General features: G+C 40.7%; 1 long non-coding RNA gene across 1 annotated transcript; it reads left to right on the top strand.

Annotated features, from left to right (window-relative positions):
- Positions 1 to 9,774: 9,774 nt before the first annotated feature.
- On the top strand, positions 9,775 to 10,904 carry LOC121137101. Its single transcript, XR_005874327.1, has 2 exons — positions 9,775 to 9,987; positions 10,214 to 10,904. It is a non-coding gene; the product is annotated as an uncharacterized LOC121137101 (long non-coding RNA).
- The last annotated feature ends 1,059 nt before the right edge of the window (positions 10,905 to 11,963 follow it).

Consider the following 11,963-nt stretch of genomic DNA (forward strand, 5'->3'; position numbering starts at 1 on the left):
AGAGGGAAGCTTAAGGCATGACTTCTTTTTGCACCTTCCTTTCTTTTGTGTCAGCTGACCTGATAGGAAGGATGTAGAAGCACTCCTGCGGTTCTTTTTCTGTGTGTTCCCCAATAAACACCCATTTTTCATTTTTCTTGGGTCTAGTGAAATAATTATACCCACACCTTCAGTGGAAGTGTTCACAATCCTCAGGAAAGGAATAGGTTACCATAAATAATACTAGGGTTAAGACATCATTTTCATCTGGGGTACTGGTGTTCAATCCATAGACTCTGTCCATAGGTTTCCCCTGAGAGTCAGCTACTGTCTGCAATAATAGTCACCATTCAAGTGTCATACAACCTTCACTTCATCTGTTGTGACTTTTCATACCTAGACACCTACCTTGAGTCAGTTCTGGCCTGTTCTCCATCGCTATAGACTCCCATATATGTTGATAATATCCTTGTGGTCTGGGTGCCTTATCCTTGGTCAGCTCCAGCCTTTTCCTTGTCTTCAACATCCACTGCAAGTTGTGGAATTCCCCAGCCATGTGTTTCTTATGCTGGGTTGACTCTGGTCCCATGCCTAGGTGTGCAACTTCTTCCATGTATTGTGGAACTCTTCACGTCTTGATGTCTTCAAGACATGCTTTTCTTTTTCTTGTTTGTGGAGAAGTTAAAGCCCTTAAGTCTTTTAAAGTTTGCAGGTATAAGTGACCCTGTCTTTAAAATGTTCTTAAGGTTATGGAGACTCAAACACGATTATGTCTGGTTCAAATATCAACTTGACACAAAAATAGAATCATTTAAGTAGGAAGCCCCAGGCTCCTGATTGCTTTGTTCAATGGGATATGCCCAGCCTGACTGTGGTAGCTTTCTGAGAGCAGTGCAAATGAAAAGGACTCGGAGGAAGGAAGGTCATCTTGTCTTGTGCTGGCTCAGCTGTGCTTGTCACCGAGTTAATTTACACATTGTTGCTGCCGATTCTTTCACTTCTTTCACTGGTATCCGAACTATCATTTCTGGCCATCATGGACAAGGGACCCTTGACTCTCCAGGAACCTTCCAGGCTTCTGGTGCTAGATTGGGACTGTTGAGGCACCAAGTCTTGTGGACTGAGAAACTACTAGGTGAGAGCCCTAGTAAAAGCCACTCTGATTGCTGAAGCACATAGCCTAAAGAAGCAAGTACGCCAGATGGTAGTGGTGCACTCCTTTAATCCCAGCTCTTGGGAAGCAGAGGCAGGTGTGGATTTCAGTGAGTTCAAAGTCAGCCTGGTCTATAAAACTAGTTCCAGGACAGCCAAGACTGTTACAAAGAGAAACCCTGACACAAACACACAAACAAAGAACCAAGTTGTTACCATGTTCTAAACTCTCAGATGTGATATATCTGCAGCTACCCTTTTCAAGCTGGCTTAAGAACTTTATATCACATGAATTTCTCATTGGTTCTTTTCCTCTAGAAAATCCTAAGTAATACAGACATATTCAAGAGAATCATGTTCTTAGATTCTTTTTTCTAGTTAGTCTGGTGGAATAGACATCTGTCCACCCTGAGAAGGGGTCAGAAAGCATCAGAAGATATTCATCTTTTTACAAAGAATGATGGGAAAAATCTAATTACTAATTAGACTGTGTAGTAGATTAAGGAGAGGTAATGGATTAGTTTCTTCGGTCTTTTCATGTTACAGGATCTCACGGAGAAGCAAGTTACTCATGTAGGAATGTCTCAACATTTAGGTAAAGACTCCCAGTGTTCAGTCTTGTCTTTGAGCCTTGTATGGAACAATTCCCAAAGCGGTAACTGACAGCAACTTCTTTGACTTTTGGGTACTTCCAACAACACTCATTGCTAAATGAGTTCATTTAATAATGTGTCATGGCTTGTTGATTAAACTAGGGAATGAAGTCCTAATATCAAAATATAAACATTTTTACTTGCAACATCAAGAGTTTGAGGCAGCTTGATGTAATCCCTTGAGCTTGCCTTTTATCAGGTAAACTTGGGCAGCACCAGTCTTTCAAATCAGCCATCACTCAATTTGAAGGCCCTGCCTTCTTTAGGAAGGAGTGAAAATGATCCTTTTATTTCCTTCTTCACAGAGAAAGTATTGATGGACTTCTTGGGAACCATCGAGGACAGTTAACTTTCTGGTGCCTTGGATTTCCATAACTGTGATCATCACTGTCCCTGGAGAGTCCTTCTTATAACCTGAAGAGGTTTCTTGGAGGTGTTCGATTATCATCTTCCAAGGAAACATGCTATACCCAGTGGTGAGTTTATCATCTGAGCTTGTTCTTGTGTCTATTTTTGGCTGTCTCTGTTTTTGAGAAACCCAAAAGTCAAATTTAGAAGTTAACTTGGAGTCCTGTGGTCCCATTCATTATCTGCATTTGCAGTTTTTCCATAATATTTGGGGCAGTTTGACTAATAAAATGAATGTACAGCAATGCCCAATGCTAGTAAAAATACATGTTTTAATTTAGTAAATTGAATTATGCATGTGTCATCTTTATATTTCATAATTGATTTTTACCTACTCAGATCCTCTAATCAGTTGGTAAAAGTAATTGCAGGTTTTATAATGATGAAATTTTCTTTCTGATACCATAATTCCTTCTTAATAAATGTGGTGATGCTATAGTTAATTTTAAAGTAATTTCCTCTTATTATTTTTTGCTAATTATTACTAGTTGCTTCTTTTGTATTCATTATATACTGTGGAAATGCTGTTAAACAAAACGCAAATTCGTGTGATTTTCTAATTTGAATTCAAAATGGGCTGTAAAGCAGTGGAGACAACTCTCAACATCAGCAATGAATTGATTTGGCCCAAATGCTAATGAACATCCAATGCAGCGGTGGTTCAGAAACTTTCGCAGAGTAGATGAGAACTTTGAGGATGAGGGGCATAGTGGTGGTCACCAGAAACTGACAATGATCAACTGACAGCAGTCATCAAAACCTATCTGATTACAAATACAGGAAAAGTCATCAAATAACTCAAGATGACTCCAGCATTTGAGGTCGAGTGAAAGACAAAGGAGCTTTGTGGGTGGGAATCTCATCAGCTGACTAAAATTTAAAATTTAAAAATCACCATCTTGGGCTGGGGTCTTCTCTTGTTCTTCACAACAGCAAACTGTTTCTTGAATGGATAGAAGGTGGATTACGCAGGACAGAAGCAACGGCCAGCTCTGTTGTTATGCGACAAGCTCCAAAGGTCTTCCAAACTGAACCTGTACTGTGCGGTGCTCTGCTGCCAGTGCGGTCCACTACAGCTTTCTGAGTCCCAGAGAAGCCCTTATACCTGTGAAGAAGGTTCGTCAAGTAGATAAGGTGTGCCAAAGACTTCAATACCTGCTTCTGCTTCACATCAACGCCCTACTGCATATACCACAACCTGTGCTTCAAAGGCCAGCTCACTGCACTCCAAAGCCTTGCCTCTCATACACCATACTCACCTGGCTCCTCAGCAACCTGAACTACCCACCCCTTCCTTGCATTCTGACATTTTGCAGGGAAAATGCTTCCACAACCTGCAGGATGCCATAGATGCTTTTCAAGTGCTTGCTGAATCAAAAAAAAAATATGGTTCTGCCTTTAGATTAAGGCTAGAAGAAATATGAAATTTGCCTCCACAACTAAGAAAGGCTGCTGAGGTCAGGCATGTGTCAGCGGTGTCCCTGAATGGAGACCCAGAGAGGCTGTAATGGAGAAGCCTGGATTGCCTTGGAGATCTAAGGACATCGGAGACTCCAGAGCTGGAACACCTGCTGAGGAGAGCTGCTAACAGGGAGTGGAATCGCCCAAGAGAGAGAAGTATGTTGCAGTTAACAAAGCTGAAAAGTGTTGGAGATCTGAGTGTTTTGATATGAGGTATGGAGATGCAGAGGTTGAAGTTTTCCCAGCTGGTTTTCAGTCTTGCTTTGGTTCAGTATTTCCTCACTGCGCTCCCTTCCTGTTTTAGAATGGTAATGTGTATCCTGTATCATTATATGTTGGAATTGTGTGATCTGCTCTTTTATTTTGATTTTACAGGTGATCACAGTTAAGAGATCGGATGATTCTCAGAAGAGACTTTGAACTTTAGACATTTAAATAAGTTGGTAGTAATATATTCGTTTCCGCACCTGTAGCACTGACCACGCCTTTTGGACATGGTCACAGGTGCAGATGTGATCAGTTAAAAGGAAAAGGATTGGGGTTGGAAGACCCCTTCAGATCCTGGAGAGCATCCAGGTGGCAGGGTCTGCATCCTTGGAGCAGGAGCGCCATGATGCCCCCTTTCCCTACAGTTGGCATTAAGGGTATTTTTGTTTTTTGTTTTTTTGTTTTTGTTTGGTTTTTGTTTCTTTTCTCTTATTGCTAAAAAAAAGTGTATCGTGCATTCTTTCCTCCAGCTGCCTGGGTCCCATTGCAGCTTTAGCCCCCAAATAACACATGAGACACTATATTAAGTATGAAGCTGTTGGCTGTTTGCTTGGTTTCTTATCGGCTAGCTCTGACTTAGTTATTAACCCATAATTACTAATATATATTTTATAAGGTCTTATCTTACCAAGAACACAGACTTGCATCCTCTCTTCCCAGGAATCACATGGTGATCCCCTAGCTCTTTTTATCCCCCAAACATTGTTCTATGTAACTGTGAACACACCCACATGGGAGTGATCAGCACTATGGTTACTTAAGATCTCTCCCTACAAAAAGGGATAATTATCACCTACTTAGGGTTGCTTTTAAGCTGTATAGAGTTGGGTATGGAAGGTGATGCTTAGACTCGGGTATCTCTTTTAGATAAATTTAAGGGTATGGATGGGAAGGGTGTAGTTAGGATGGGATATAGTACATTAACGTATCTTCTTGTGACTCATTTAAGCAACCATTAGCTACAAGTAACTTAAATTGTTAGATTCTTGTATGTTGACTTAGTAGTCTTTTTTCTGTTTGTGATGTTTTTCATACATATATATGTGTGTATATATATATATATAGTATATTGATACAACTTAGGGTATTTTACATTACACTTTACAGTTCTATCTCTAGTCAAGCCATTTCAGTTCTATCTGTTATTGAGATATTTATACTGGGTCTAGTGCATCCTGATTTCCACACCCACATAAGTTTGGGACTGTTATAGACTATGGTGACTTTTGAATTTAGACTGAATGTATTTTTGCATTATGATGTGACTACAAGCCTTTGGGGATCAGGGAGTGGAAAATGGAGGTTTGAAAGAAAATGACCCCCAAAGGGAGTGGCACTGTTATGAGATGTGACCTTGTAGGAATAGGTGTGGCATTGTTGGAGGAAATGCATCCTTGTGGAGGCAGGCTTTGAGGTCTCATAGATGCTTTAACCAAGCCCAGTGAAAAGGCCACTTCCTGTTGCCTATGACCGATATAGAACTCTCAGCTTCTTCTCCAGCGCCATGGCTGCTTACAAGCTGCCTTGCTTCCCATCGTGATGATAATGGACTAGATCTCTGAACTGTAAACAAGCCACCACAATTAAATGTTTTCTTTTATAAGAGTTGCTGTGGTCATGGTGTCTCTTCAGATCAGTAGAAACCCTAACTAAGACATTGTCTGAAACCCAGCTTCCTTGGATACCAAGAACAACAAACCTTCCAGAGTTGACCATTCCCCAAATGAAGGCGATTTAATCATGATAGTGATGTTTCATTTGGAGTAATCCCAGACACTGTAGGGGTGTCTAGAACTCCACACATTTTGTGGATTTGCCATGAGCCACATTGCTACATGATTCACCTAATATGTGGTGCATTGAGCTATGGAGGAGGGAAGACTAGATCCAAGTAAATGCTATCAGGTCCCCACCATCAACCCTGCTGCCTCCTGGTATGCACCTGCTAGTCATCTCAGTATACCTGGGCCAGCTGTGGCCACGTGCCCAAAGGAAAGTGAAAGGAGGACGAGAAGGAAGAAACACATTAAGTAAGAAAGAGTAGGAGAGCATTCTCTACTCCTCTTGGAGACCCTTGTATAAGTGGGAAGTTTAATGAGATTAAAAACACAAGTCTTAACTCCTAGCCAGTGGTTCAACAGCTGTTATTGGTGAATATTGGCATCTGGTGAGCACCCACAGGAATTCCCCAGTTCTTATGTCTTCAGAAGGAAAAAGAAAGAAATAAAGGAAGGCAGGAAGGGAGGGAGGGAGGGAAGGTGGATGAGAGGGAGGGGGGAAGGGAGGGAATGTGAGTGGGAGGGAGGGAAGGTGAGTGGGTGGGAGGGAAGGTGAATGGGGGGGAAGGAGGGAGGAAGGCAGAAGGAAGGAAGGAAGTTAAGTAGATACACATGATGGTAGCAGATCAGAGACTTTATTAGGAAAGAAAACAGAAAGCCCTTCTGAGAGAGAAGAGGGCCAGAGCTGGGAAGAAGGGGTAGCTTCTTTCATGTGTTAATTTGACTTTCTATGCTTAAGTTCTGAAGGTCACACATCGAAAATGAGTGTGAAAAACAGGTCTGAGTATACTATAGTAGCTCGGAGCTGCTGAGAAGCTAGGACATTTGGTTTCCCATCCTTCCTAGCCTGAGAACTAAGAATATCTATTTACTTATTCATTTATGGGCAGAGTAGGGATTATGGAACAAATTTGTGGTCTGTAATTTTGGTAGCCAGAAGGCTGATGCTACCTATAACAGTCTCTAAGGACCAATTTCCCTTTGTCAGACAACCAAATTAGCTGACAAACAAGTAGGAGAAATTGTAAAAGAGCTGATTAATCCAGTCACCAAGTAAAACTACACATTTAAGTCAGTTTAACAAGGGACAGACTGTGTAAGTCTTTATTTTTGCTGAGTAAGTAGAAGTGGAATTATATGATAATTTGACAAGTTTTGTTGTGAACAATTTCTGGGTTCCATTACTAAAAAGTGCTCTAATTTTTACCAATATATACTGATTGGATAGTCTCCTCTCCTCTCTCCAAATTTTCTCTCTATCCTCTCTCATTTTCTTTAAAAGGTAATTAGCAAAAACAAAACTGTTTGCAAGGCTATCAACAAAGGCAACAGATCCCAGGACTCTTTGATGGCTTTTATTCTACCAATAGCAACAGATTGTTCCTTACCCCTTTGACTACTGAGCAAGTCTTGCCTAAGGGATAATTCCTTGGGAATACACTCCAGTGGTAAAGCTTTTGGATCAGGTGGAGAGGTGGCTAAAACAGCAGCAGTAAAAGATAAATATATTTATTTATATTGTGAGTGGGAACGAAGGTGTTCACATTCCGTGGTGAATGTGTGGAGGTCAGAGGACAACTTGCAGAAGTTAATTGCCTCCTATAATTTGGGCCCAGGGATCAGATCCTAAGGATTGGTGACAAGTACCTTTACCCACTGGGCCACCTCACTGCTCCCTCATTCTTTCTTTTTATTTTTTAAACAAAAATGTAGTTTTCCATAGTAGATCATGTTTTGTTTCACATTTGATGGGGAATTCCTTTTGTACATATGTTTCTCTTATTGGTTGATGAATAAAAAACTGTTGGTCAATAAGGCAGGAAGATCAGTGGGACTGGAAGATGAGGAGAATTCTGGAATTGTAGACAGATGAAGTTGCAATGAGGGACCGGGAGGATAGGATACACCAGGTGTTCTCCAGTGAGACAAGGCCATGTAGAAATACTTAGATTAATAGAAATGGGTTAGTAATTAAGACAGAGGTAGTCAATAAGTCCTAGTCATCAGCCAACATTTTATAATTAATACAGTGTCTCTGTATGTTTATTTGGGGGCTTAAGGACTGTGAGACCAGCCAGACCAGAAAGTTCTTGTTGTACATATTTACTTGTTTTTACCATGGACTATATAAATTTCAAGATGGTAACTCACTGTTAAATCCATGACTGAAGAATTCCTTGACTATGGAACATATATATATATATATATACATATATACCCTTGTTTTGTCAGTGTGCTTTTGCGGGCCTTTAATATATATTTGGGCAAGTGCTGTCATTTACTTTCAGTTTTGTAGAACTTCAGAGTCATGTTTTTGTATTGATCATTATATACTTTCTTAACAGGCCAGCTTGATATTCATGGAGGCTCAGATTCCAGCTGCCACATCTGCCTGTCAGAACAGAGGAAAGAGGTGAAATAGCAGCATGTCACTGCCCTTGGGAGGCCCTATCCCCAGCCCCGACACACTTATGCTTCTCTCTGTTTCATTAGTCAGAATTCAGTCATATGGTCATACCTAGCCACAGGGATTCAGGACTCTGCAGTAAGGAAGGGTGAGTGGCTTACCACCAAAGTGAGTATTTAAAAATTCCACTTATTGTATTTTTTAATGTACAGACAGACCATCCTTAGTCCTTTAAAAACTTTGCAGTGATGCAAAAGCAAAATATAATCAGCTAATGCCAAACTTTAAAATTTGTTATTTCCTCCAGGTTAACAAAACATAACAGAATAATCTCCTTCTGCTGATCTGCAGTGTACAGTGAAGATCCAAGCCAGCCACAAAGTCACAGAGGAAACAACTGACACTCTGTAACATGCTGTGTTATTAACAGAGGTGTTTAATGGGTTAGATGGAGTAAATGTACCTTTGACGTATGATGTGTGATGTTTTAAATATTCCATGAATTTATCAGGATAGAATCCCACTTTAAGTTGAGATTCATTTCATTCCTTATTTATTTGGTTGTGGTATATATGTGCATGTGTGATAAATGCATATTTGTTTCTGTGATATACATATGTGTATGTGTGATGCCTGTGTGATAATAATGCACTTTTGGTGGGATACATGAGTGTTTATCTTTATGTGTGATACATGCCATATTTATGTGTATGTTGTGAATGTGTATGATGGCTTATGATGCATACATATGTGTGCATTCATATGTATGTGCATGTATGTGATATGCATGTGTATATGTGTGTGATTGTATGCATGTTGGTATATGAAAGTATGTACTTGTACATGTTCATGAGGAAACCAAAGGAGGGCATTGCCAAGTCTGTATGAATGTTAAAGATTCTGAACTATTGTGTTCTGTACTCTGCATACCATTGGTTTCATAGGGTATTTTTGTTTTTCTCCTGGTGTTGGATTGAACCTATGACATCATGCTGACTCAAGGCATCATGTTGACAAGGCAAGTGAACTCACACTGAGTTATGCCCTTAGCCTATCAAGACTAAACTAGTAATCCTGGAAGGAGCTTTTCAAGGATGCATTGTGTTTGTGGTTCTGTCTTATATGTTTCTCTTTGGGGGTCTGATAGTATCATTGTTTTCCAGCCCTATGTCCCAAATTATACTGCACTCCATCTTGCTTCAATGGATGCCCTGCTTAAACCACCTTTCACAACCTTCACTGGTGAGATATTGAATTCAAAAGTCTGTAACAGGAAGCACATACTGCCACTTTAACAAAGAAGCTCTTTATTCCTTCAGGTGATGAGATACCTCAAAGTACAGTGAACAGCACTTCATAAGAGTCTTGGTTAACCACAGTGTCAGTCAGTTTTCTGTCAGTGTGGCCACCTCAGAGAGTGAACTTCTAAGATAGAAAGATGCTTCAGTGTTTCAGTGGTTACATCTGCAATAGCTTGACCCATTGTTTGGTACCTGAGAAGAGGTATAACCTTATGGCTGAAGCATCTGGCAAAGGAAACCTGGTAATATCATGGTTAGCTAAGGAAAGGGAGAAAGGGAGAGAGAGAGGGGCTAGTGTTTCTTCAGGACATACTCACAAACATCTAAGTTAATTTCACAGACCCTACTCCCTAAGGGCCCTACAAGCTATCAGCAGTGCTCGAGGCAGGACCTGAAGCAGAAACCATGGGGGAGTGCTACTTACTGTCTTTCGCTCCATGGCTCATTCAGTTTGATTTTTTTATACAACTCAGGATCACTGTCCCAGGAGTGGAACCTCCCAAAGTGGCCTACGCCCTTCCACATCGACTGTTTTAATCAAGAAACACTACAATCAAGCAACACAGGCCAATCTGACAGAGGTATTTCCTCAATTGAAATTACCTATTCCTAGATGACAAAACCTAACCAGCATACTGGTCAACTTACACTTTGATGAAATAGATTTTTTGTCTGTTGTCTGTGTTATATCTGAAGTAAATAAACTTCTGTTAGTTTTTTCTCAGGAAAAGTCACACAACAGCTGATATTGTTTAAACATTGTGTGTGTTCACATTTTGGACATTAAAACCTTTATTTAATCTATAGAACATTCCTCCTGCTCAATATGGAATGTCTTCCACATGTGCTGGACCATCTTCAGCAATACTAATGTATATGCACGTTGGCTTCACCATCTCCTCCACATTCTCCAGCTCTGTTCTCACCCATCACTCCTGTGAGATCAGAGAGGAGCCTGAGACCCAATGCTTTCAATGACTGTAAATTTCAGAATCATCCATGACTACCTATGGGATTTTTGGTAAAATTCATAAATATTCTGTGCCTTTGTTTCCCTTTATGTAAGCAGGATTGTGTGGTGTGGTGGTGGGGTTCCAAGTCCTAAGGAAGAAATCAGGAAACAGCTGTATGGGCTAGTCCATGTCCTGTGAGCACATGCAGACTCACTGCATCCCTTTCTCTCCCTTCCAATTTTATCCATTTTTCTTATTGTTTCCTGGTGGTTTAAAAGACCCAATCAAAATATTTATAACCATGTACTGCATATAAGAAGCAGAAGACACAGGAAACCTCAGCCTCATTGCATACCAATTTAGAAAGCATTTTGCAGAGCCTTCCTTTTGGCAGAATGAACTGCTTCCTGGTGAAGAAGGTAGTGTCCCCTTCTCAGACCATGTAGCCCTCTGGAATACCACCAGTGTGTCTACCACGTGGAATGGTTGAATAAAGGAGTTCTTCGAAAATGACAAGTTCTTGATAAATAAAGAGGTGAACATCAGTATTGCTATAATTTTCTGCTTAAATGGGAACTTATTACTTTTTGAGATCACAATTGCATCATTTTCCCTTTCCCTATTCTCCCTCCAAACCCTCCCATGTTCCCCTCTTTTGTGTGTGTGTGTGTGTGTTGTGAATATTTGTGTGTAACAACAGTCCATGTAATGTTAATTATATGTACGTTTTTCTCTTGTTGAGAAGATCTTTAGTCCAGTAGAGAGCTATTGGTTATTGACAAGTAAGTGAGCCACTACTATACACTTATGGTTATTGTGCCATGCTGGTCATTGTAGTGGTTCATAAGCATTATAGCTGGGTAGGACTGTTTGTTGCTTTCTTTTTTTCCTTTGAAAGCTTACATGGCACCATTTAGTACCATAAAAGTGAATCCTTAGGGAGGAGACATTCTGGTCAGTTCTAGCTCAGGGTTCGCTGGGCCCTGCCTGAAGTGTGTGGTGTCTTCAGCAATAGGGACTGACTTTTGCACTTCTTGGGGGACACTAAAGGCATTATCAGTAGCCTATAATGTTTTGGGAGTCTCGAAAAAGGGTTTCTGGTACACCATGTTGGGATTTCTGTAAGATTGTCTTTGGTTCTTGGAACATAATAAGCACCTTTGGAATTACTAGTCAGGGTTGTCCAAGGGGTTTTGTTAGATGGTCTTTGGCACTGACAAGGAGCATTGTCAGAACTGATGAGAACATTTCTAGAAAATGCACCACAGGCTTTTCTGTGGGACAATCTTGCGGGAGACATTTTCTTAACTGGGGTTCCCCCTTGCAAAAAGACTCTAGCTTGTGTCAAGTTGACATGGAACTAGCCAGCACAACAAGGTGCAGCACCTCGTTTGCTGAGCTCCACTGCAAAACTTTTCATCTAAGCTGGGCTTGGACCAGAAGCTGGGCTCCCAATTGCACAATGGTCTCAGTCAGAAGGAAGATGAAGCCCTAGCATGGGGGCTGCTTCTGAATGCACTGAGTAATTTCATTTAATAATCATTTTTATTTTCCCTGTACGTGCCTTTTCCCTGAGCAGAGGTTAGGCTCACTGGGAGGTAAAC

The sequence above is a fragment of the Mesocricetus auratus genome, unplaced genomic scaffold (genome assembly GCF_017639785.1).
Source record: "Mesocricetus auratus isolate SY011 unplaced genomic scaffold, BCM_Maur_2.0 Super-Scaffold_100676, whole genome shotgun sequence".
NCBI lineage: Eukaryota > Metazoa > Chordata > Mammalia > Rodentia > Cricetidae > Mesocricetus > Mesocricetus auratus.